This window comes from Lissotriton vulgaris, chromosome 6 (assembly GCF_964263255.1).
Source record: "Lissotriton vulgaris chromosome 6, aLisVul1.2, whole genome shotgun sequence".
NCBI classification, from domain to species: Eukaryota; Metazoa; Chordata; class Amphibia; order Caudata; family Salamandridae; genus Lissotriton; species Lissotriton vulgaris.
Window position 1 is genome coordinate 838,209,748 of NC_141694.1, and position 25,297 is coordinate 838,235,044.

The 25,297-nt window shown below is 49.3% G+C and overlaps 1 protein-coding gene and 1 pseudogene across 1 annotated transcript in view; both read left to right on the forward strand.

Moving 5' to 3' along the window:
• Positions 1 to 25,297, forward strand: part of LOC147708080 (potassium/sodium hyperpolarization-activated cyclic nucleotide-gated channel 1-like) — a 1,712,518-nt gene that overhangs the window by 386,623 nt on the left and 1,300,598 nt on the right. The gene's annotated exons all lie outside the window — the stretch shown is intronic.
• On the forward strand, positions 1,806 to 4,870 carry LOC147708081 (uncharacterized; annotated as a pseudogene).

A 25,297-nucleotide genomic window follows, 5' to 3' on the forward strand; every position in this document is an offset into this window, starting at 1 on the left:
TTATTTTAAAATCAAATTAGTAATTTCTAGGTCTGTAACATTTACAATCTCACATAACATAACCATCTTTAACATCATTTATAATAATAATTTGTCACATTTCAAATATATGCTAATGTCATTTCATTAAAATGTACATACAAAAAAACTAAATTTTCAATTACTGTCGAAATAACCGTAAAAGTAATTCTATGTCAGGACCGGAGGCGAGGATTACGCTCTATTCTCTTTTCGCTTTTATTAACAATTTTCCACAGAAGCTCATCATTAATAAGTAATAAAAACTATGTTTCCCACAACATTAGGGGAAAGAAAAAACAATCTTTGTCAAGTCCTTTCTCCGTGTCCATGAACGTCCTCCCATAAATCAACTCGCAACTTCCTGCGCTTCCTCTTTCTTCGCTGCTCGGCAGCTCCAGATAAGTGCATTTTTCTCCTCTTCATGATTGTCTTGGTTTTCCTGGTTTGTTGGTGGGGATTGTGACTTGGTGGCGGTTTCTTTCCACAGATCCCCCGTTGGCCGCGGGAAAGCTGGTGCGCTCCTTACGCTGCTTTCTTTCCCAACGATACGGGGACCGCGGTACGGTCCTCCGCCCGCTAGAGGGCACTGTAGGGGCGACACGACTTGGGTCCCGGAGCGCGTTTCTGTCAGAAACGGCCTGGATGCGCTCCGGTCACCAGTGCATGTCTGCGCCAGTGCTGCCTAGTGAAATCGCCCAGGTTGTTTCTGGGTCTGTACTTCCCAAAAACCTCTTCACGCCCGCTCAGCGGGTAGGTAGTGGTGCGGTGCACCTTGTGGGCTTAGTCCCTGCACGCCCGATCGTTCGGTCGGGTCAGTACCTGGGTGGGGGCCCTCGCGGTAGGTCCCTCAGGGACACCCTGACAGGCGGCTATATATTTATATATTTGTTTCCCTGTGTATTCTTGGGAGAGTGGGTGTCCTTGGGCTGCAAGCCCGTCAAAACCATGCCATTGGCCGTGTGTCACTACTGAGAGGCCCTCAGTCCCTAAATTACAGCGCTCCGCGTGGGAGGTCTCCTCGGTGTATTAAAGCACCAGTGTCCCGAGAATTGTGCTGAACAGTTTTAAATTGCCAGGGTTGCTTGTGGTACTTGCAAATCAGGAGGCATGGAGAACGAGTACTATGAGGAGGAAGACCTTTTGGCATATCTGCAGTGGGACGATGATTTTAATGCTAGGGTTGACAACTCCATTTACAAGGCATTCACAGACCTTATGACCCCTATGGAGCAGCACCTAGCTGACAAGATTGAGAAACTACGCGTGAAAGTGGGTCAGCCACCTCCTGCAGTTCCGGGGACGTCTGGCGATTCAGGACAGGCCCAGCCAGACGAACAGGGGCCTCCTTCTACTAAGAAGAAGTGTGACAAAGGGGTGGACACAGACGCTTTCGAAAGCCTTAAACAGGCGTTTCTGGCGCATACGGCCCCGATTGTACTTCCCCAGGGCCCCGTGCCTTCGGATGAGGATCCTCCACCGGCGTCCCCTGGGTCGCAGCAAGCGGATATCCCGGATGCTTCTGACGACGAGGCAGGCTCGTGGAGGTCGTGGAGGCCATTGGGATCTTCGGATCCTCCGAAGGCGGGCATCTCAGATATTTTAGACCCTGACGACATTGTACATCCTCGCTCGGCGGAATGGTCCCTGCTGAGAAGGCGGCCTTGTATGTAGCGTCTCGCGTGAGGAAACCATTGGAGAAAGAGGCACGGAGTCGCCTGAGGACTGAATGCCCCCACCCAACTCTAGAATGCAAAGTGTCAATCACTCCCGAGATTTCGGGCAAAATGGCGACGTTCCTTGCTAAGTTTATTAAGGATCCCAAGAAAGGGATAGATCGTTCGTGGCGCGCATGCCTGGACAAATTGCTGGATGCCTTTGGTCTGAGGACTAAGATACTGGACATGGCGGAGGAGGCCCGTAGTTCAGGTTACTTGATTGACCCCAAGGTATTATCAACGTGGGCACAACGTGCGATCTGTTTTATGGGCAATGCCAACTGCGCGCTCTCGACAGAGAGTCATAGATCATTACTGATAAAAGTAGATCCCAAACTTGGGGATTTGGCATGTTCGGAAGCAGGGGCTTCGGCTCAAGGAGGGCTGTTCGGTGAGCCTTTCATAAAAGAACTTGGGAAGTTTGTTGCCACAATCATGTCCTTGGACAAAGTGCAGGCTAACATTAAAAAGGTCTTTAGTCCCCGGGTTTTCTGCGGGGCCGGTCTGGGCAGGAGCCGCCCACCCGGCCGTGGACAGAACCAACAGCCCCAGGGCAGGGGGCAAGGCTCCGGGCGCAGACAATATCAGTTTGACCAGAGTTCAAACACCTTTTACCCGACCAGGGGTCAGAGGTTCCGAGGACGAGGCTATAGAGGAAACAACGGAAATGCCAACGGTGAGTGTTTTGCCCACTGCACAGATACGTGTTGGGGGCAGGCTGGCGCTGTTTTTCCTCACTTGGGAAGTGCTTACGGGGGACGCTTGGGTACTCCAGACGGTCAGAGGGTTTCAGATAGAGTTTTATGGGTCCCCTCACCAAGACTGTCCTCCCCGGCCAATAGTTTTCTGCGTGTCAGACGCGGGTATGATAAACGAGAAAGTAGACGAGTTGTTATGCAAAGGGGCAGTGTGTTGGACAGTGGTCCATCCTTCGGGCTTCCTCATCAATATTATCTTGGTAGACAAGACCGACGGAGGTCGGAGACCGGTTATCAACCTTCAGGAGTTCAACGAGTGGTTGGTGTACAGGCAATTCAAAATGGACGGCATTCACCTTTTCAGGGATGTTCTCCTGCCACTCGATTGGATGGTACGATTGGCTCCAAAGGATGCGTACCTGGTAGTACTGATTTTTCCTCCACACAGGCGATTCCTCCAGTTTCTGTGGCGGGGGCAGGCCTACGAGTTCCGATGCCTTCCGTTCGGGCTTTCCATGGCCCGTGGTGTTTTACCAAGGTTCTCAAACCGGTGGTGGAATACTTGAGGGCACACGGGGTCCGCTTGATCGTCTACTTGGACAGCATGCTTCTCCTGAGTCAATGACTTTCACAGCTTGGGGAACATCTGCAGATGGCAGTGCCACTCCTTCGCCTTTGTCATCAATGAGAAAAAATCCTGGGGTTTGTGATAGACTCCACCTCTGCCACACTCAGTTTGCCCTCCAGGAAGGTGGCAAAGATTCGGCACGAGATCTGTCAGACTCTGGCCAAGCAGGGGACTTCTCTACGGCAGATTGCTCATCTGGTGGGTCTGTTTTCGGCTTCCATTCAGGCTATCTTCCCGGGCTCATTGCATTATCGGGCCCTGTAACGGTTGAAGGTGCACCATCTGCGGAAGGGTCTCACTTACTCGCAAGTGATCCCACTGACGGAGGAGGTGCGCGAGGAATTGGAATAGTGGCTTTCCCACATGGAGGCTCGGAAGGGAAGAGCAATCCTCAGTTTAGCTCCGGATTTGGTGATAGAGTCGGACGCCAGCCGAGCGGTGTGGGTAGTTTTCCACCGGCGGAAGTTGGTCTCCCCAAGAGCAACTACTTCACATCAATTGCCTGGAGCTCCTGGCTGGCTCATTTGCGGTCCAGTGCTGGACCAAGGACCGGGTTCAAGCTTCGGTCTTACTAAATATGGACAATGTGTCGGCCGTCAGGTACATCAATCACCTGGGAGGCACTCGGTCCAAGGCATTGGCAAACATGGCAAAGCAGTTTTGGGAGTTCAGCCTTTCTCATCAGATATCGGTCACTACGGAGTATCTCCTGTAAAGGGAGAATCTGGTGGGGGATTGGCACTCCCGTTATCTCCGAGACTTCAGCATGTGGAAGCTGGATCCAGAGATCTTTCGTTACCTACAGAAGTGGTGGGGCCCGTTCTCCATCGACCTCTTTGCTTGCCGCCTCGATCGGCAGCTTTCCCGGTTCTTCAGTTGGAGATCGGATCCTCTGGCGGTAGCATCCGATGCGTTCAGCCAGGATTGGAGTCGGGAGAGAGGATATGCTTATCCCCCATTCTCCATGATCACCAGGGTGGCGGCCCAAGTTCGCAGGCTGGGAGCCTCCGTGGTCCTGATAACGCCGTTTTGGAGATCTTAAGTGTGGTTTCCGGTTCTATTGTGACTTTCTTGGGATTCTCCAATACAACTCCTCCCAACTCCCCATCTCCTGTTGAGTCCGGAGGGGAGTCCCCACCAGTTGGTGGAGGAAGGATCTCTCCAGCTCATGGCTTGGCGGATTACAGGCAACGTTGGAGATTGCCGGGCCTTTCAGTACACGCTGAGTTCTTGTTGTCCAGAGCCTGGGCAGACAGTACATCCAAGAGGTACAAATCGGCTTGGACGCGATGGGTATGTTGGTGTTTACGACGGGATGTGGATCCCTTGGTCGCAGATTTGACCTATGTTCTGAAATATTTGGCCGAACTAGCCCAGAGGGGCTTGGCGTATAGGTCGATGAATATGGTCCGTTCGGCGATTTCAGCAGGACATGCTCAGGTGGATGGAGCGCCCTTAGGGGAGCACCCTTTTGTGTGCAAGCTTCTCAGGGGCATTAGATTGCATTGTCCCCGGAACACTACTATTCGGTCCTCTGGGATGTGATCCAGGTTTTGAATTTCCCGTTGTCTTGGCAACCGGATCGTTTTCTTTCACGAAAAGAATTGTCGGCTAAATTAGCCATATTGTTGTGCCGGGTGTCTTGCAGGAGAGTTTATACCGGGGTTTTTATATAGCGTGCCTGATGTTCGTGCTTTGGACATCACGGCCAGGGTTTTTTCCCCGGATAGGGTTACCTTTACGGTGAGTTGACGTACTAAATCCAATACCCGCACAATTTCTTACCTTGCTTTTGCAGAATCACCTAAGCTCTGTGTTGTGCAATGCTTGAAAGCTTATGAGGAAGCCACGGAGGAAGTTCGTCCTCCGGGCGAACAACAACTCCTAATAGTCCTCAAGAAGCCTTTTAAGGCAGTTTCTTCTCCCGCTATAGCCCGTTGGGTGAGCTGGATCATGCAGGAAGCAGGTATTAATACGAGAGCTTTCGGTGCGCATTCAGCGAGGGGTGTGATGGCTTCCAAGGTGTTTAGCCTGGGTGTGCGTTTAGAGGACCTTATGAGGGCAGCGGATTGGTCATCTGTTTCCACCTTTAAGATGTTCTATTTCAAACTACTGTTAAATATGGCGCAAGTGGTGGTGGATATGGTTTGAAGGAGCATAATCCTCGCCTCCGGTCCTGACATAGAATAGAAATTTGCCTAGCCTACGAGAAGGTAAGTTTCAATTCCATTAAGGACGCGGAGGCGAGGATTATCCCACCCAGCAAGAACGTTGGTTGCTGTCCCACGCTGTATTGGTTGTAAGTAAGCCTTCTTTGTTATTATTTTTCGGCTTATGCCGTGTTCTGTGATTCAAGTTGATTGTTGTGTTATGCACAATAATGGTTTTATAATGATTAAAGTTGTGCTTTGTTTGATTGGTTGATGGCGCCATAAGTAATTGGTGTGGTTTCTTTCAGGTAATTATCACACAAAGCAGAATGCCTAACCATGGGAGAGATCCTCCAGCGAAGAAAGTGGAAGTGTAGGAAGTTGCGAGTTGATTTATGGGAGGACGTTTATGGACACTGAGAAAGAACTTGAAAAAGATTGTTTTTTCTTTCCCCTAGTGTTGTGGGAAACATAGGGGCATATTACCAAGCAATAGCGATTATTATCGCTATTGCATGGTTAGAGACAAAAATTTACAGCTGAGCTGCGGCGACTTTTATCGCAGATAAACCTTGGTATTACCAAGGTTTATCGCAATTACGATAAAAATCGGCCGCAATGCATGAATATCGCTGAAAAGTCAGCGATATTCATGCATTACCGAGCTAATGCTCTTAGCCATGTTATCTACCTCCCATTGGATAACATGGCTAAGAACTGCTCAGGGCAGGTGTTAGCTTTTGGAGATATTCGCGCTTAGCGCGAATATCTCCAAAAGTTGGTAATAAGAGATAGCGATGTTAGCGACTGTTTCCAGTCGCTAACATCTTGGCACGCCCACTTTGCATGTCATTAGTGATAAATATCACTGACATGCAAAGTGGGGCCCAAGATGGTCACTATCTCCTACTAGCTGTCGCTAACTGGTGTTAGCGACAGCTAGGTAATAGGGAGATAATTTTATCTCTGCTTTCTTGGCTTTTAAAGCCAAAAAAGCGGAGATAAACCCCCTTGATAATATGCCCTATAGTTGTTATTACTTGGTAATGATGAACTGCTGTGGAAAATTGTTAATAAACGCGAAGAGAGAATAGGGCATAATCCTCGCCTCCGAGTCCTTAATAGAATTGAAACTTACCTTCTCATAGGCTAGGCAAATTTCTATTCTTTCATTAGCAGCATACTGTTAGTAATGGGATTTCTGGTTAGCTGAGGCTGGCGCCAAAGGCAGGCAGAAACCACCACTCTAGATAGGGCAAGGAAGTTACACTCCAAAGATAACCCCTGCTCACTCCCTTGGGAACATGACACGAGCAGTAAGGCTGATCCCGGAGGCAATGTGTAAAGCATTTGCGCACGCACCCACCAGCAACAACATTCCAGGCCCCCCCACAAAAGGAACTCCACACAAGGTTATATCAAAAATAGCCTTTGTATTATCCAAACACATCAGATAGTAATCACACCATATACATTATGCCGACTGGTACGGGCAACGGGCAATATTTACAAGGGATTCTATACACCTGACAGGGCCACATGGACCACTGTCAGGATCATCATAAAGTGAACTTGGTAAAGATGAACTAAAACATACAAGTAAAAATAAGTCATAGAACGTACGTTCAGTAAACACTGATAATCACTGTCCTTGCAAAAGTCTAACTACATTAGACCCTCACCACCTAAGTAAAACCTTACACTAGGGGCGTAAAGCACACAGGGAAGTACAATCTCCCTAACATACCTAAACAGGTAAAACAACCTCCTATGCCTACATCATATCTAGAGGCATCAAACACAAGATGCGCAAAACATACTACACACAGTACATTTCCTAACACCCAAAGCATTAGCCCATAACTCACATCAAGGTCCAGGTTGCGCCACTGCGCCAAACCCTAAACGTAGCAGCTGCCCACTACTTGCTGGGCAGCTGAGGACAAGAACAAGTCCTAAATGCTGCAGCTGTCACTAAGTGCTGCGCAGGTGTGGAAGGCCAAGGTAGGGGTGAAGGAGTGCGTCTCACTCCTAGATGCAAAGTACATGTCCCTAGAAAGGAAAGAACCTAAACGGTGCAGCTGCCCACTACTTGCTGGGCAGCTGTGAACTCAAAACTGCGACATGGGGGCGTGGCTTGGCCGGCAACGATGGTGGCTGTGTCTTAGGCTCGCTCCGGCCAGCCTTCATATATCCTGAACTTTAATCCTGCCCTGAGCATCAACACTTGCTTACCGGCTGTCGGAGACACTGCGCTATCGATCGGCGACCCTCCGATCTCTCTCGGGGCTCGCGGAGTGAGGTGCAGCTACCTGCGGTGAGGGGTCGCCTGGTGAGAGTCGGCAGAGGCGGAGCTGGGTCCTGGAGTGCCGTACCTGGCTGGGGCCGTGGTTCTCAGGGCCGGCAAAGGTGCGCTGGTGTACTACTGCGGAGTAGCACTTCCCCATCCACCATTGGGGGGGCTGCCTTGTGGAGGAGTGCCCGGTGGCGCACCGCGCTGCCTAGCTCTGCTGCGGGGGCCCCTGAGACGACGGGCCTGAAGTGGTGAACGGGGAGTGCGGGCGTAGTCAGTCGGATGGCCCTGTGGAGGAAGGTGGCCATTTTGCACATCCTGGGCCGACGGTGGTGACTCCTGTGGGCCGCGTCAGAGGGGCGGCCCGCTGCTGCCTACTGCGAGCACTGCTGGGGTGGTGAGGCGGCACTGCCGGCGGAGGCTTGGTGGGCGGCTGGCCAGTCAGGCCGACCTGTGTAGCCCAGGAATTTGAGAGGCATATGGTGGGGGGTGGCTCTCTCTTATTATTAGGAGATCCTGGGCTGCCCATGAAGACTTCTAGCCAGATCTGTGGGTCCTGGGCAGTCAGCTTGCCGGCCCGGGCCCGCGGTGGTGAGTCCTATCCATCGTGGTGTAGGGCTGTGGGCAAGGGGAGTCAGGTGGTGAGGGCGCCTGTTTCCCCCTGCCCCGTGTGCATCGCATGGACTTCCTGTGAGGTGGGGGTGGCCCTGACTCTGGGGTGCTCGGCGGCCTGGTCGGGCCGCGGCGATTGTGGGTGCGGCGGACGCTGCGGACTGGTGCGGCTGTATTTGCGACCTGGCCCTGGTGCGGTTTGGGGGCTGATGGAGATCTCATTGCTACGCTCAGAAGGCCTGCGGGAGTGAGTCGGTGGTCGGTGCGGGCCACGGTGCACGGAACAGAGCGGTATCCCTTGGTGGAGAGGAGGAGTCGGCCTATTGACTTACCTGTTGGTCTAACTGATCTCTGACTTGCTGGCAGTGACGGGCATTGGAGTGGGGAGTCCTATCGCCTGAAATATCTTGCACTGCCACGATGACGCGGGATCTCACTGGCGGCGGTCACACCAAGCAAAGGCCCCTCGACAAATTCACGGAGGCGGGCCAGGCGGCTGGCGCCGGGGCGTCGCAGAACTCGTCGCCCGATAATGCGGCGTTGCTGGCGGCCATAACACATGCTGGACGCCAAGATTGGGTCCGTGGGGTCCGATGTTACATTGCTCCGCCAGACCTGAGGAATGCGGTGGAGAGAATCACCGACACAGAGACTCGCATATCCAAGGTAGAAGATGATGTGTCCGTGCTAAAAGAGAAGGTCGCGGCCATGGAAAAAATACAGAAGGGCCTAGCCATGAGGGTCGAGGATGCAGAAGGGCAGGCTAGGCATAACAACCTACGCTTACTGGGATTTCCGGAGGGCTGTAAAGGTGACAACGTGGAGTGCTTTCTGGCCCAGTGGCTGGAGGACTGGCTTCCCTCGGACACTATCTCGCTGTTTTGTGGTGGAGCGGGCCCACCGGGCTCTCATGCAGAAGCCCCCAGTTGGAGCATGCCCCCGGCCGATCATCGCCAAATTCCTGAGTTACTCTGATCGTGACATCATTCTTCGGCAGGCGAGGGTGAAGGCCTCCCTCACGTATAACAATGCAACCATCCTCATCTTCCCAAACTACACTCGGTTGGTGCAGCAGCAGCGTCAATCCTTTCTTGCAGCCAAGGACCGTCTTCGTGGCCTCAAGCTCCTGTATGCCTTGCTCTACCCGGCACAATTGCGAATTATCTATAAGTCCTGCTCACTGTTCTTCGATTCCCCAGAGGAAGTATTTCAATGGACGGATGAAACAGTGAAAATTCGAGTCAACGCGGCCCAGGGTGGAGAATCTGTTTACTCCTCAAGTGGAGTGGAGTGGCCTGAGAGGGTCTCAGGAGTCAGCAGTGCCACCGCAGGAGAACGAAATCTGGACTCGGCTCACGCTCTGGCTCTGGCTCTGGCTCTGCGCCTCGCCGGGGGGATCCGGCGCCGGAACAGCAATCAGACGTGACATGAAGCCTGGGACTCCCATATAGAACTGTCTGTATGGTAATCATGGATCCTCAGGTGCACAGTTTTCTGGGGCTGGGAGCCTGACTCAGCAGGAGTGGGTGGGAGGGAGTGAGAGCTCCGTTGTTATGGGTTGTCACTTGGGGATCCATTGGAGGGGGTGGTTCTTGTTCCCCCATTGGGGACTAGGCTGCGATCCGACCGCAACAGGTGCTTCCATTTTTGGGCGGTACAGGGTGGGGGGGTGGAAGGGGGGTTGGTGTTTAGGATCGGGGTTTGGGGGACTGTTTGCGCATGTTCCGCTGCTATATGTTTGCCATATTCTCTGAATGCTGAGCCACGGGGACACCGATAGCTTTCACAGTAATATTGTCTTATGTCCACTGCTGAGAGGGAAGGGCGGGTAGGCCCTGGCTCTTTGCGCATATTGAGTTAAAATGTGTGGGGGGTGTTGGACAAAGTGAAACAGGGGGCTGTCTTCCAATATGCTAAGAGGGCTGGGGTGGATGTCTTATTACTTCAGGAGACTCATTTACTCGGCACGAAGGCACTATGCCTCCAACGATGTGGGTTTACTCAAGTGTACCACCCGGGTTTCCTACGTGCATGATAAATTCTGGACTGACACGCAGGGCAGATATGTTTTTGTGCAGGGCAGGGTAGGGGGGGACAGGGTGACCCTTGGTTGTGTGTATGCCCCACCACCGCTACAGTGGCCATTGGTGGAGAAGCTCATGTCCCTTTGGTGAGCCATGCCTGATAACCTCTCTATTGTAGGGGGGGACTGGAATGATGTCATGGAACTTGGTAGCGATAGGTGGCGGAGTGGGGCAGCTGATGAGGGAGGGGGGTGGGGGGACCCACCACCAAACTGCATGCCCTGGTTACAGGCCTAGACTAGACGGATGCCTGGAGGTACAAGCATGGTTCACGTAGGGAATACACTTATTTATCCACGGTACAAAACTCATTCTCCAGATTGGACTACATATTCGTTCCAAGGGGGTTGGCCCATAGAATCCTGTTGGCGGATATTCTGCCGGGTGCCCTGTCTGATCATTCACCGGGAGACCTCACATTTAGTGTAGGCCCGGCCAGACAGCCGTTTCAATGGCGCATGTCTGGTTGGCACCTGCTGCAGGACGAATAAAGGGAGCATATGACCAAAGAAATAGATCACTATCTGACCTCCAATGTGGGCTCCGTGAACTCCTCGACTACCCTTTGGAAGGCCTTAAAACCCACTTTGTTGGATGTAGATATTTTCTGGTGCGCGGCAGCCCGTAAGGAGCGGCGGAGAGATTTAGTGCAGCGCGAGGCAAATCTGGAGGCGTTGGAGCGTAGAAGTCGGGAGGTGAGCGGTGGACCCGCCAGATGACAGTTAGTCTTGGCCCAACAGCAGTATACCGCGGTTTTCATGGAGGAGGCGCGGCAGGCCTGGCTGGCCACTCGTAGTCGAGTTTACCAGTGGGGGGACAAATCATGCAAGATGCTACACCACCTGTGTCAGGGCACTTTACATGCTCAACCGCTGCCTCAGATCTTAGACCCCGGGGGGTGCCCATACTAGAGCCCCCAGCAATTGCGGAGAGCTTCACTGCGTACTACGAGGAGCTGTATGGCCTCAGGAATGCTTGGCGGCTGATGTAATCCAGCGATTCATTGATGATTTCCCCCGCGCGGTCTCAGATGAAGTGCGGGAACTCTTGAACAGGCCCCTGTCTGACGACCAATTGGGCACGGCCCTGGGTGAGCTGAATCCTGGTAAGGCACCGGGCCCCAACGGCTTCCCATGCAAATTTTTCCGGCGGTTCTATGTGCAGCTGGGTCCGCGCCTCCGTCCGGTCATGGAGGAGGCGTGTGAGTGTGGTGTGCTCCCTCCAGATTGGCGACACGCGGAGGTGGTGGTCTTTCTGAAGCCGGGTAGACCCCCGGGGAGCCACGCATCCTACCGCCCGATCTCGCTGCTTAATACGGAAGCCAAGGTTCTGGCTAAGGCTCTGGCCAATAGGCTCAAGTCCCACATTACGGGCCTGGTCCACCTGGACCAGGCGGGCTTTATGCCCCAGAGGGCTACTCGCCACAATTTTCGGCGTGCCCATGTTGCCATATCGGCCTGAAGGAGCTTGGGGGAGCAGGCAGCGCCAAGCTTTTGATTCCCTGAGCTGGACATATTTGTTTGCCCTATTGCGACGCCTCAACTTGGGCCCGCGCTTCCTGGCATATATACAGCTGCTATACACTGATCTTACGGCTTTGGTGCGCGTGGGGGTTGCGGTCTCTCAATCTTTTTTGGTTCGGCGGGGGCGCTTCAGGGCTGTCCCCTATCCCTTTACTTATTCGCGCTCGCCATGGAGCTCTTTGTGGCGTGGGTGCGCTTACATGCCCAACTTAAAGGCTTTCGGTAGTCCGCGGGTCTGGCTCATAAAATAGCGTTATACGCAGACAATATCTTGTTTTTCCTCACAGATTTGGATCGCTCGGGCAGCGGCTGTTGCGCATTCTGCATATTTTGGGCGAAACCTCTGGCCTCTATATGAATCCAGGTAAGTCAACGTTGTGGATACTCGGTGGACAACGGCAGGTGGGAGCGTGGGCGTCGGGCCTTCAGTTAGCATCGGGAGGGGTGAAATATTTGGGGGTGTACCTGTTGGAGGAGGCGGCTGCCTCCCGAGATTGCAACCTCACCCCGATATGGGATTGCACGCGCGAGGACATGAAGGTATGGTCCCGTATGCCTTTGACTATCTATGGCAGGTCAGCCATCTTTAAGATGGTGGCGCTCCCTCGCCTAGTGTACCAACAGCAAAACAATCCACATCGGATTCCGCCCCGCTGGTTTCAACAAATCAACTCGGCGCTGGGTGGGTTTCTGTGGGAGGGGGGGATTGCTCGTGTGGTGCTGCGGACGTGCTTTTTAATATCCTATACGGGGGGTTAGCCACATCGGACGTGCTCTCTTATTACCAAGCAGCATACCTGCTGGTCTTAAACGACTGGTGGTACGGTGATAGGGGCGATCTGGCCTACGCGGTCGAGCGGTTTTTCATGGGCTCGGCGTCCGTGCATATGCTGCTGTACTCGGCATCGCTTCGGAGGTGCCTTCCCTCTGCCACACAGGTAGTATTCTACGTCTGGAGGCAAGCGCTACGCAGAATGGGATGGTGGAACGTACTCACTCAAGAAACTCCTCTTTGGCGCAATGGTCGCCTGCCCCACATGGACGCGTTGCTGGGCTTCCGGGGGTGGGATGCGATAGGAATCTCCACTCTGGGTGAATTGATATCGGGCTGCTCCCTGAAGTCTTTTCGGAACGTACAAGACGAATTCGGGATGCCCCGCTCCCAGTTTTTAAAATACCTCCAGTTTCGACATGCTCTGACACCATATTTGACTGACCTGGAGCAACTTCCAGAATTTAGTCCGTTAGAGGCCAAACTGTTCATGGGGGAATTGCGGGATGAGAAAATCTCACGTATATATCAGACACTGGTCCATCATTGCTCCTCCGACTTGCACAGACTTAAGTCCGCGTGGGAGAGGGATGTAGAGGACCTGGAGGAAGAGGATTGGGCAGAAGCCCTGGCGAGCCAGAGGGCGGCAGCAATCTCCACTCGCCTGCGACTGATACAATTTAAGTACCTACATTGCACATACTTTACCCAACAGCGCTTGTGGAGGGCGGGCATGGTTGGTTCCCTGACTCTCTCCGGTGCGGTTCGGAGGTGGGCACACTTCTACAGACTACGTGGGGGTGCTCAGCGCTACGTAGATTCTGGAATGGGGTTTTTCAATGCTTATCTGAGGTGTTGGCCTGGGAGCTTCCACGTGATCCCAAATTGGCTCTGCTGCATGTTATGGAAGGGGTCGGAGGAAACAGGTACAAGCGTCATTTATTACTCCTGGGCCTTACATTGGCCAAACAAGACATTGCCAAAGCTTGGAAGGCGCCCCAAGACCCGCCACTGGCCGCCTGGAGGAATGGCATGGACTTCTGCATGGGACTAGAGCAACCTATATTCATGGCCATGGGGTGCCCCCATAAGCAGTTTAAAATCTGGAAGAGGTGGGCTGATTACCGTGGGCTGGACTCGGACCCTCCGCCTGAGAGGGCCGCCCTCCCGTCACTTTGGCAGCTGGATCTTTGGCAATCCCGTGAAGTGTCTTGATGGACTTTGCATGTCTTTTTGCAGATGTATTATTGTATTTAGGTATTGGCAGCAGCGCAACTGGGGGAGGGATTGGGGGAGGGGGTGGGTGTTTATGTTACTTGTAAAAGTCGGCAGATGCTATTGTTGCTCCACTAATGTTTACAGCAGACTCCAGATGTCGGAGCTATGCATTATATGTGTATTCAGACAAATAAAATCTGTTTTAAAAAAAAAACTGCGACATGGGCCCTCACTGGCCCTCTGGACAAAAGACTGCGCGAAAGGTTGGAGCGCTCTAGGCTCTGGAACAAACATATTGCGCATTTTGGAGTCTTCTAGGCTCTAGGAATAAAAATAGGTGCTTTTTGGGAGCCCTCTAGGCTCGTAAAACAAATGTGCTCCAGGGTGGAGCCATCTAGGCTCTGAATCAACTGTGTGCATTGGAGCACTCTGGCTCCTTAAAGAAATAAATGCCCCCATCACTGAGCAACCCCACTATCAAGCGGGGGCTGCTTGAATAACAATGGGAATCCAGCGCGTGGTGCCTCACTTTGGTGCTCTCTCACCCCCGCCCTCCTCCCAGGCAGCTCTACTCACCAGCTGCTTCTCCAGGGGAGGCGGGGGCATGCACCACGCTTCACCTGGTCCCCCATCTCGGGACCGGGACTTTGGAAGGCGGAGCCCTCACGGCTCCGGGTGGACTCTTCGGCCGGGGATCCCTATAGCACCTGGGAGCCCGGCAACACTGGTGTTGCTTTCCGCTGGTGGCCGGGGGCTCTCCCTAACTCACGGGAGCCCCGGGCCGCAGGAGGCCATGACTCGGCCGGCTTTTCTTCTCCTCCTAGCAGGCGCGGGACTGCAGCCAATCCCAGTGCGGCGGCGGGCGGGACTTCCTTTTCAAACCAAAAGTCCCGCCCACCGTCAGGCACTACGGTGCCTGACTTCCTCTCTACCCGCGGCTGCTGCGATGAATCTCGGGCATAAAGGAGGGGTGGACACCCTCGGAAACAGGCGCAAATGTCGGGGTGGGCACCCGACCTAATTTAAATATCGGAAATGTCGGGATGGTCAGCCGCACAATTCAAATATCGGGACACACAGGCATAATGCAGGCTATGCACCTTCATACTAAAAATAGGCGGAATCACAATTAACCCCACACCACCACGGGCAGGACAGCTCAAAACAAAGCGCTTCCCAGGCGCTAAAGGAGACAGAACGGTCCTGGAGACTTTAAGGGCAAAGCAAAAAGGGTCCCAAGGTCCTGGAGCATTTAAGGATAGAGCCAACAGCTCCCAACAAAGTAAAGTCCCTCAGGTATCCAGGGGCTGGGCAGGACAGAAATGTCCCAAAGAAATCCTCCAGCATCCAGGGCATCCAGGGGCTGGGCAGGGCCCAGGGAGGCAAGCCTTCCCCTGGGCCCTAGCAGCAGCACACCCTTGGTAGATTCAAGTCAGGAAACAGGAACATTTTACATAAGGTCACAGTCTCTTTTTATACACACATTTCCTTTGTTGTCAAAGGTGCAGGCAAGGGGCGAACCAGATCCAACCGGTTTCTGAGCACTTCGTTTTGCTCAGCCACTCTGCCTATCCACAGGGTGGGTCAGGGACTTCAGACACACCACAGGGCGTGGAACCAGCATTGTAGAGGGAAGGCCCAACCCTATTCAGGCCCCAGGTGCACTCCTCCCTGCCATCAACATACAGATCTCTCCATTCATCACCGGGGCAGACCCATCCTGACTCCTGGAGCCAGGCACACTAGCCAGCTCCAGCCAATGACAAGCCAGACAGTCAATTCACACTCCCTGCACACACAGGCCAACTTCTAGAAGTTGCACTTCCACACTAGACACAATAAATCCGCGCACATCATCACGCAGCATTTAATCACACGAGTCCGCACATACCAAACTCGACCCTGCACTCCCCACACATCAGGAACTACCATGGACACACATATCCCCCATGCATTCCTGTGGGAGGGCAGGCCAATCTCACACTTGCACTCAGAGAGCGCAAAGACCAGAAACCACTATACATAGGTAACATTAAAAGGCAAATAGTTCAGGGGTGAACCTGCCAGAAGGGCCAAGTCCAACACATACATTGTAAAACAGATATGTCAATTTTTTGGTACACATTTACATTCTTGTTGAGTTCACTTACCATCAGGAAAAGCTGTTTTCAATGACTGTCATCTTGCTGATGCATCTCACCGATATCACCCTGAGATTTCCCATCGGTAGTCATCATTTCGGGAAGAAGGTAATGTACCTCCGCAGGGTAATGTTGTGCAGCATAGAGAATCAGACAGCAGTCTTGTAGATTTTCCCAGAAGGGCCCCTCCAGACTTGTCCAGATACTTGAATCAGACCCTCAAGATTTCAAACAACTACTCGATAAAGCCTCTGAACCACACTAGAGCATCATTGAGGTGGACTTCCCCAGCATTTCTCAGCGATTTCAAAAGTCATGTATGACTAGGATAAGTTGAGTTCCCTTAAAAATACAGTCTCAAAAGACAAGAAAAATAAGTTAACTTAGGTCAGGAAGGCCCAAACTTTCAAATCAAATATCAATGCAACACTAATGCTAACAATTACCAACAAGCCAGGTCTTCCTTTGTGTTAGGTCTGTATCTGTGGCAGTTTGAATCTGTTGCACAGCACTAGTCATGGGTGGAGCCAGGAAAACTTGCACACACACCGGTGATGTACAGATTTTCTATGCAAACCATCTTCACATTGATGGCTTCCTATTGCGGTACACTTGCTCCCGTTCATGAGCTAGCATCAGTGCAACGTGGCACCAAGGGCATGGGGTATGTCTCTTAAACTGTATAACGTGGCCTTGGTATTGTTGAATGCAACATTATATGTTGAAAATTGGGTGTAGTCCTTCATAAGTCTGAACATAACATCCATAACTTGCCTGAGGACAGCAAACAAAGTTGGCTGCAACATCCCATTGGAGTAGCTGTGTACTGGGAGGAGTCAGTTGCACAGAAATGTAACACTGCCATTATCTTCACAATAGGTGGGATGGCGGTATGAATTTCTATGTCCGATGACAGTTATGATTGTCATTGTACATCAGAGACTTGAGTGATGTCATTGTTCAGCCTAATCTTAATGGTTTTCCTCTCCTGCGTGTTTACCAGATCTGAATGTGGTTTGTAGACTCTTTCTCTGTATTGATGGGGAACTTCTTCTTCCTTGGGCTAGTGGATGGACATATTTGCAAAATATGAGTGCAATGTGACAATATTGTATGATTACAAATAGACTTTGGACATGCTTCAAAAGTTTTCTGAATTTATACCATTCAAACATGAATACATATGAGTAAGTGGAACATTGGTGTAACTTTTTTATATATTTGTATTTTTTAATACAAACAAAACACTTCTTTTAAATATTAATAATTTTCTAATCAAAAACATTCCTACATTAAATTTAAACATTTTCTAGCTAAAAATAAAAGTTCCTAAACATGTTGTTTGAAGATAAGAATATTAATTGGACTGTATTCTGTGTTTTCTTTTTTTATATCATTTGGTGTAACTTCCATCAAGGTTGACATGCATTACACCACGGATGGTATATGTCTATGTTTTGTATTGTAGACATTCTTGTTTTTGATTAAAGCAACACATCGCATGATGGATGCTTGCGTTGAAAATGCACTACTGTTTGCCTTATTGTCAGGCATAACTTTGGGTGACAATGTAGCTTTATGGTGGCAGATGTAACATGGCGGATGCCTGACATATCCTTAATTGAAAGTGGACTAATAAGTGTTTGTTCCTACCCTTTCCTGTCTCTGAGGTCCCTCGTTTACTAAAATGGTCCATGCCCGAAGGAATCCCTTGTATGTCCTGTAGCTAACCATTGACATATTTTCTGTCATTGTTCTGTACCTGGTTCTTTTGGGTCATTTTGACAGTGCCTCCAAACCTTCAAGTGTAGCAGGCCTCCTCACCTGTCACTCATGAAGAACTAGAAGAACTGGGAATTCTTGTGAAGGGACCCTGACCAACTACAGTCAGCCGCAGAGTCAGGTAAGCAGCAGGTATGAAATGCCCTTACATTAATATGTATGATTATTTAAAAATGATTGTGAGTGACATCGCCTTCAGCCACGCCACAGAACTCCACTGGACGGACCACAGCTTTGTCCACTTCACCTTCGACAGAACGACGATCCACCACCACCAGCAACAGGCCGCTCGAAGAAGCTGGAACAAGATCACGGCCGACCAGCTCGCCGCCTCCCTGAGTCAGCACCCTCCTGCCAGCTCAGCGAACCCCAGCCAGGCCGCCGACAACCTCGCGAAGTGGATCAGCAACTGCGCGGACGAACTCGCCCCTCTGAGGACTCCGCCCAGCAGACCCGGCAGCAAGAAAGCCCCATGGTTCACCGACGAACTCAAGAGCTCCAAGAAGAACTGCGGAGCCCTCGAGAAAGCCTGGAGAAGGGAACCAACACCGGACAACATGACCACCCTCAAGCTCGCCACCCGGAAGCACCACCAACTGATCCGCACCGCCAAGAAAACTGCATTCAAGGACCGGCTGGACAACAACGCACACAACTGCAAGGAACTCTTCAACATCGTGAAAGAGCTCTCCAACCCCAACGCAGGAAGCAACGACATCACCCCTTCGCAAGACCTCTGCAACTCCCTCGCCTCCTACTTCCACAACAAGATCGCGGACATACACAACAGCTTCAGCACTCAACCGCCGCACGCCACGACCGCAGCAACGCCGCCCACCACCACCCTCCGCGCCTGGACTCCGGTCAACACCGAAGACACCGTCCGCATGATGAACTCCGTCCACTCCGGATCTCCGACTGACCCCTGCCCTCACCACGTCTTCAACAAGGCGGACGCTGTCATCGCACCCCACCTGCGGGACATTATCAACACCTCCTTCGACACCGCCACCTTCCCTGAGAGCTGGAAGCACGCCGAGCTCAGCGCTCTACTCAAGAAGCCCACAGCGGACCCCACCGAACTCAAGAATTACCGCCCCATCTCGCTCCTCCCATTTCCAGCCAAAGTCATCGAGAAGACCGTCAACAGACAGCTTGCCGCCTTCCTCGAGACGAACGGATCCCTCGACCCCTCACAGTCTGGTTTCCGAGCCAACCATAGCACCGAGACCGCCCTCATCGCCGCCACCGACGACATCCGAGCCCTGATGGACAACGGAGAAACAGCGGCCCTCATCCTCCTAGACCTCTCCGCGGCCTTCGACACTGTCTGCCACCGCACCCTAGTGCAGCGCCTCAGCAACGTCGGAATCCAGGAGAAGGCACTGGAATGGATCATCTCCTTCCTCGACGGAAGAACACAGAGAGTCCGCCTACCACCGTTCAAGTCAGAGGCCACCGAAGTCATCTGCGGCGTCCCTCAAGGATCCTCGCTGAGCCCCACCCTCTTCAACGTCTACATGAGCCCCCTCGCGGCCATCGCACGCCAACACAACCTCAACATAATCTCCTACGCCGACGACACCCAGCTGATCCTCTCCCTGACCAACGACCCCGCCGCCGCCAGAGCCAATCTGCACGAAGGGATGAAAGATGTAGCCGAGTGGATGACGACCAGCCGCCTGAAACTGAACTCAGACAAGACGGAGGTCCTCATCCTGGGCTCCTCGCCCTCCGCCTGGGACGACTCCTGGTGGCCCCCCGCCCTGGGCACCGCACCCAAACCGACGGACCACGCACGGAACCTGGGTTTCATCCTGGACTCCTCCCTCTCCATGACCAGGCAAGTCAACGCCGTCTCCTCGTCGTGCTTCAACATCCTACGCATGCTACGGAAGATCTTCTGGTGGATCCCCACCAAGACCAGGAAGACCGTCACCCAGGCCCTCGTCACCAGCCGACTGGACTACGGCAACGCCCTCTACGCCGGTACCACCGCCAAGCTCCAGAAGAGACTCCAACGGATCCAGAACGCCTCAGCCAGACTCATCCTCGACATCCCACGAACCAGCCACATCTCCGGACATCTGAGAGACCTGCACTGGCTCCCCGTCAACAAAAGAATCACCTTCCGTCTCCTCACCCACGCACACAAAGCCCTACACGATCAAGGCCCGAGCTACCTCAACAACCGAGTCAACTTCTACGCTCTCAAACGCCACCTCTGATCAGCCAACCACGCCCTCGCCGCCGTCCCCCGCATCCGAAGAGCGACAACAGGAGAAAGGTCCTTCTCCTACCTGGCCGCCAAGACCTGGAACTCCCTCCCTCCCGACCTGCGCTTGACCCAGGACCACCTCTCCTTCAGGAAGAAGCTCAAGACCTGGCTGTCCGAGCAGTAACGGCACCCCCCCCCCCCCAAGCGCCTTGAGACCCTACGGGTAAGTAGTGCGCTCTATAAATGTCTTTGATTGATTGATTGATTGACTTCACAGTCTAAAGGTAATTTTTTAATATTCACATTAGGTAGGTGTGTGTGTGTGTGTGTGTGTGTGTCCGCCCGGCTCAGTCCTCATAGCGTGGTTTAACCTTGACAGAAGCAGACAAACACTATCGTTGTGAAGGACAGTGTGTTATGAAGACAGTCCCAGGAGTGTGTTTAGTGACATTCGATCAAGTGCAGTTAGACTTGCTTCAGTGTCCTTTATAATCTACCCCACTATCAAATCATACATGAAGTTAGCATAGTAATGGCACGCTCCATTACCATCAATGACCTGACCTCATAAGTATAGGTATGTGTTGTTGTGTCTGTGAGTGAAATAATATTTAGGTTAGCTTTTTTAACTGTAGAACTGAATAACTTGAGAAGCTGTAATGTATGTACTCCAGTATGATTAAGTATTGTTTTGAAATATTATATTTGAATTTTAAAGAAAATAATTTAGCTAGCCAAATAAGTTATGATAGTAAAAACAAAAGTATAACATTGTTGGGAGCATGCAGAAACCAGTCTCTGCCATGGGGGAGCTGTGTGGTGTACCTGGACAACAAAGCATCTCAGATTCTAATGTGGCTCTTTGAATGGCATATGAGATTTCTTACATGGCACTATCAGAGTCAAAGGATGCCCTGGGTGTGGTAGCTAATTTTCTAAATATTAAGTCTTTCTTGAAAGTGGTTCAGAAACAATAAACCCTTGATTTAAACAATGACTATGAATGTATTTATGTGTAGAGTGTGTACTCAAATAGATTTTATAAGGAACTATTTCAGTGATTCTTAACTTTTTGACTTCTGTGGACTCCAAGTGAGTCATTACTGAAGTCTGAGTCCCCCACTGAGTCATTAATGGAAGCTGGTTCAGCTGCTTAATACATTTTGATGATTTGATCTTCAAAACAATGCACAAAAATACAGAGACATGCATTCCTCAAACAAATACACAAATGATGAAATATATAATTCAATTCACAAACAAATATAAAACATCTATAAATTAATTTTATTGGGCCAAATATGACTTTTCTAAATTGAACTGAGGCCACCAGTCATTCATACTATATTATCTTTGCTTAATTTGTACGGTTTTCAAGAATCAATATGAGGACACTACCCTCATTTTTAGCTTCCAGTATCACAATCCTTTTCTTTTACAGGATGTTTTAGAAATTTCAATATTACAGTTTGTTTCTTTATTTATATACACTTTATTAATCAGCATTTGCGCTCCCTCTGATTAGGAGTGGGGACACGCAGGGGGCCCTGGACCACTGAGATAACCTATACATAAAAAGTAATGGTGTTGAGTGTGTTGACAGAAGGCATACTCTTTCACAATGTGACATATAGGCCTTGCTTGGAAATAAAAGTACAGAACTTTAAAAGGTTACATCCTCCACATTGGCATACAATAACTGTGAACAATGACCACCATTGAGTGTTTTTATTTTTGTGCCAAGATGTATCTTAGTTACAAACATTCATTACCTCTCAGTGTAAGCTTGGACGTTTGACTGATTTAACTCTTGGAAAAACATTAATTACCTCTCAGTGTAAGCTTGGATGTTTGACTGATTTTTCTCATGGAAAAAGAGGGCCGGAGAACAATGTTTGTTTGCTACATTTTGGTAAAATGTACTAATACTGGTGGGTGTTCCTTCTGTGGGTCAAATCTCCTTTAAATGGCATATTGTTCCATGGGTTGGATAATTTTTTTCTGACTACCTCTCATCCAGGGCATTGCCGTTTTGAAAGTTTCTTCAGATAGAAACTCGATATATACTGTTCACTGTTACAACATCATATAATTTCCATTCCTACTAATTCAATTCTCTTTGGCTTTGGCCCTATACCTCAGACTATATATTTGCAATGGTCACTTAGAAAATATTTCAGACCTCATCAGGTGTCCCTCATATTCATAAATTCCCAGGGCATGTATAAGAATTTATATCAGTCCCAGTCTATTCTGCCCGTACTCCTCAGTTGATATTGACCATTCTATTTTGTTTATAAGAAGGCTATTACTATGCTTTATACTGATCATAGTTCGAGTCCTGTCCCACAATTTCAATATAAGGAGATGTGTACCTTTGCTACTGTTTTTAGCAAGAGTCAAGGATTGGTCTGGATTGCACTTTGTCCATTATTCGATGGTTCACCGACAACACATATATCTTGTTAGAGATACCTAATTTAATATTCGAGCAAATATTTATTTTCCTAGACACTTGTTTATTAAATTGGTTAGTTTTATCGCTTACTTTCTCTCGTTGGACTGGGAATGTGAATCCTTAATTCTCAGTTTCACAAGGATACACTCCCTGTTACATCATACCTGATAATATACAAAATAATCAACAAAAATCATTCCTATGCGTATCTCCCCTCTCCTTTCAAACGTACATTCCCAGCTTTTATTTACCTATTACTTCTTTATCAAGCGCCACAGCATCCACTGCCGCAAAAGGTAGGAGGACATTCTGCAGTGGAACTGCCTCATTGCTTTTGCAAAACTCTGACCGTCCTCCTAGAAAATGAAGTGGGTGCAGCGGTTGCTGACAGCATGACGCACTGCATTCTGGTGGTAGCTGGCCCTGTCGTGGGTGCGGATCTGAAGGCCATGGATTTGTGTATTTATTTATAAAACTTTGTATGTTTTTATTAATCATTCTTTACATTTTGCAAGTTGTGATATTAAGTCAGGAATCTAAGGTACATATTTATAGGCGAGTGTACAGTTTTGGTAAATGTTACTATAGCCCAATCATTATGCATATCTGGTCAATCTTATTACAAGTTCTATAGGATGTAATCCACTAGCAATATTACTGATGTGATATTGTGCACCTTTGTGAGGGACTTAAACATCCAACTAAATAGATTTCAGGGTGTCAAGTATATAAAATGTTGCCAAGAGAAGCAATATAAATTATATTAGACATTGCACCAGATTTTGGGCCTGAATTTGAGTTTTGCAGACTGGTTACTCTGTCAGTGGATATCACATCTGCTTTACTACAGGTACATTACGACACAATGCACTTGTAATGAAGAATCAGGATGTCCAACATGTTGCAATGGAGTAACTCATTTGCAGAACTCAAAATTAGGCTATAAAAGGACAGACATTTCTGCTGGACAATTGTCCCATCCCAAATATGCCATCCCATACACCTGGTAACATGTAAACTTATATATTTGTGAAACAGTAAATAAAGCTTCAAATATAAATACAGGACTATGACAGTACTGTAGTTTGAACTTTCCTGATGTCATATCTGGTTCAGAAGGATTATGCCAGCTAAAATATTTCCAACTTGGCCTTTCATCAAGTTGTTCCTGAGACTCACAGGAATCAGGGATGACAACAGTGAGTACCTTATCTCCCACGAGGACCTCAGTGATAGCAGACTGATAACTTCCCAATACTCAGAGACCACCTTTGTCTGCAAACTACTCATCTTGGACAAACTGAAATACTTTCATCTAATAAGACACATATATGAAGATTTTGACCAATCAATACTCATTGGTGTATCACCCTGAAAAAGCCTCAGGCCTGCGTTCCGCATGGGGCAAAACAAGAGTTGGCTGGTCATAGTTTTTAAATTCTTGTATTAAGTCAACAATTGTTGAAGAACATTAAGAACTGCAGGAGTAATAAAAACACTCAAATATAATATCATAACCAATCTATTTAGTATTCAATAAAGACTGAATAACTTAATTTAAATTTGAAGAAATAAAATCTGCATTACAGTATGCAATTAACCAATACCCTTGGTTACCATTTAAATATTGGACTGTGATAGAACACTCTTTATTTTCCCCACCCCCACCTCTGGATTTTTTTCTCATTAATTTTTTTAATATAGTTAGTCACAGTACTAAATGGGGAAGATTGTTTGTTGTCTTTTATCTTAAAATAAATATCCATTTCTAATATTGTGTAATTTTTTTGCTTTAAGATATATTGGGCTACATGTATGTCCATTTAGTATTGCGACTCGCAAATTGCGATTTTTAGCGACTCGCAATCAGTGAGACTAGAATGAAATGATGGGGTCGCAAATTACCTACCTAATTATTATTCATGAGGTAAGTTGCAAATTGTGATCCATTGGGAATGGCCTGTTAACACAGGGATGGTGGCATGGCGCGGACAGCAAACCACCATGTTCGTGTTTGCTTTAATCAAAGAAATGTTTTTGAAAATGCAGTCTATTTCCCTTAAAGGAAAACAGGATGCATTTTAAAAATAAAAATGAAAAGTTTCTTTGTATTTTTTAGGAGTAGGCAGTAGTCCGTGGGATCGATGCTTGCTCTTAAAAAAGGTTGGCGCCCACATTCACGAAGGGGAAGGGGTCCCTTAAGGAGTCAGTAAAGAATTACTATTTTGCGACCGCATTCCGGTTGCATAACTTTCATACATGCTTCTGCTATTTGCTGTTAGAAAGGGACTATCTTGGGAAGTCCCTTCCTAATAGTGCCTCGCAAACCCTATTTTTCAAGCCGGTAATAGGTTACCAACTCACAAAACAGGGTTAGTACATGCTAGAAGCCATGCTAGTGTTCGCAACCGTCCCGAATCTCCATTTGCAACCACTAAAAATGGTCATACGTCAGGCCCAAAGTGTTTTAAAAAGGTACAAAAAGTTTCTAAATACAATTGGATATTCAAGTATTTGTATCTGGTAACCATGGTTTATCCATCGCCAGGTTTTACTATTTAACATTTATTGTAATGTGTGAGATGTAGCACAGTCCTTTTCCTGCATGTGTGAAAGAAAGTGGTAGTGTTATTGTGCTGAACTATGGTAAATGACATTCAAAGTGGTAGTTTATGACTACATTTTAAAACAATCTTTTAGATAACAAAGGTAGAAATAGGTACAGATATTATGGTCTACCTATAAGTCATGCCATATATTATGTATGCCTACACCAAGCTAAAAAGCATTTACCTACCCCCCTTGATTTTCCTCCGTGTACCCACCATACTGTAAATCAAATGACAGTCCTCCATGGTGGCAGACTGGTAAACCGATGGTGTTTAATGGATGCAAACTCTAAATCAGGCCCTTGGTGTGCTGCAAGCCGAAATAATTACTATCAGAAAGTCAACTTGTCACAACAAATATGGCAAAGAGGATTT